Consider the following 2,500-nt stretch of genomic DNA (forward strand, 5'->3'; position numbering starts at 1 on the left):
CAATGTCTGTTCCTGTCACCAAGCTCTTTGTGCATTATGTATATATAGGGGGTACATGGGGACTAATACCACCCTTGGTGCCCGACAGGTGTGTTGGGAAACCTAAGCAAGCGAGGCTGGCAAGGCAAGCCACCCAAGGGAACAAGGCACCTTGCCACACACAAACCCATCCACGAACGACCAAGGGAACAAGGCAACCTTGCCGCACACATGCCCATGAACGACCAAGGGAACAAGGCACCTTGCCGCACACATGCCCATGAACGACCAAGGGAACAAGGCACCTTGCCACACACATGCCCATTAACGACCAAGGGAACAAGGCAACCTTGCCACACACAGACCCTTGCATGAACGACCAAGGGAACAATGGATGTGAGGCTGGCAAGGCTAGGTCACGGCAAGCCAAGCAGTCAGGCTACACAATTGATGTGAGGCTGGCAAGGCTAGGTCATGTCAAGCCAAGCAGTCAGGCTACACAAGGGAACAAGGCACCTTGCCACACACAAACCCATGAACGAACGACCAAGGGAACAACGCCTCTTCCCACACACAGACCCATGAACGACCAAGGGAACAAGGGTATGAACGACCAAGGAACAATGCGTATTGCCACACACATTCCCATGAACGACCAAGGGAACAAGGCTACCTCCCAAACAAACACACATGAACGACCAAGGGAACAAGGCTTCTTCCCACACACAACCCCATGAACGACCAAGGGAACAAGGCACCTTGCCACACACATGCCCATGAACGACCAAGTGAACAATGGATGTGAGGCTGGCAAGGCTAGGTCATGTCAAGCCAAGCAGTCAGGCCACACAAGGGAACAAGGCACCATGCCACACACAAACCCATCCACTAACGACCAAGGGAACAATGCATATGGGGCTGGCAAGGCAAGCAGGCTACCCAAGTGAACAACGCCTCTTCCCACACACAGACCCATGAACGACCAAGGGAACAAGGGTATGAACGACCAAGGAACAATGCGTATTGCCACACACATTCCCATGAACGACCAAGGGAACAAGGCTACCTCCCAAACAAACACACATGAACGACCAAGTGAAGAAGGCTTCTTCCCACACACAACCCCATGAACGACCAAGGGAACAAGTTTACTTCGTACACGAACACCCATGAACGACCAATGGAACAAGGCATCTTGCCACACACATGCCCATGAGCAACCCAATCCCATCCTCATCGGTCTAAGGAACAAGGGGCCTTGACAAACCATGAGCAGATTTCTAAGCAAGTCAAACGATGAAGGGAGCAAAGTGTAGTTCCTACTTAGTACATAGTAAATTGAATATATGAGTTCCAATCCGATCAACTCGTGTTCTTTCGAGTTCATCTAAGCCACCTATGAATACCTAAAAGCCTTATCTGCCTGCCTATCACCAGGCGACAGGGACAAAAACCCAAATATGATATATTTTCATTTCAAGTCCATTCGTCTATGTTAACAATGACCCACACAATGTTTCAATGGCATTCCTACTTGATTTGAGCGACATTCCAACAAGTAGGGAACCAACGCTTCAAGGCGTGACCAAGGATAGGACACAAACATTTACGCCTCAAACATGACATTTTGTTTTTTTTTTTCATTTCAAAGCTTTTCATTTATAATAAAAAGCATCCCTACAAAATTTTGTGTCAATCCGAATTAATTCGAGCGAGTTATGGACGATTTCGCACAATTATGCATCCCTGGGCAAATCAATATCTGTTCCTGTCACCAAGCTCTTTGTGCAATATGTATATATAGGGGAACCATGGGACTGCTGCCCATTGGCGCCCCAAGGATGTCCAGCGCCCAAGGCTCTCGAGGCTGGCACGCTCGAGGCATGGCCAAGACGCCCGCTCTTGACGAAAATGGGGCCAAAACGCCCCCCATTGGCGCCCCACTCCCGTGTCCCCTCGCCCCCAAGTCGTGTGTGTCCAAAAATTATGCATCATCAGGGAAATCAATGTCTGTTCCTGTCACCAAGCTCTTTGTGCAATATGTATATATAGGGGGTACCATGGGGTCTCATTCTCATAGGTGCCCGGCATGGTTGATGGGCAAATAAGAATCGTGAGGCTGTATCGAGCACACACGAGGCAAGCCAAGCCAAGCCCCACGACCCATGAAAGAGGCCATCCCCCCCAACACGTTGCCTTGATTTCTCGAACGGTGACCTGAAAAATAGCCCCATCTCCTTGAGTCTCCTCGACGTTGTGCCCATACACTAGCCCGTTGCCTTGATTTTCCTCGACATAGGGCGCAGAAACTAGCGCCGTTGGCTTCACCTGTGCCTCGACGCCGTGCGCATACTAAGAAATATACATCCTCAGGGAAAGCAATGGGTGTTGCTGTCACCAAGCTCCTTGTGCAATATGTATATATAGGGGGGGAGCAGTGGGTGAGCATGGCAAGGGATGAAGGTGCCAGACTGCCTTTGAGCGCGAGCTTGGGTGACTGTTGCTTGATTCCTAGTCGGTG

The sequence above is a fragment of the Lactuca saligna genome, unplaced genomic scaffold (genome assembly GCF_052625555.1).
Source record: "Lactuca saligna cultivar CGN05327 unplaced genomic scaffold, ASM5262555v1 scaffold_19, whole genome shotgun sequence".
NCBI classification, from domain to species: Eukaryota; Viridiplantae; Streptophyta; class Magnoliopsida; order Asterales; family Asteraceae; genus Lactuca; species Lactuca saligna.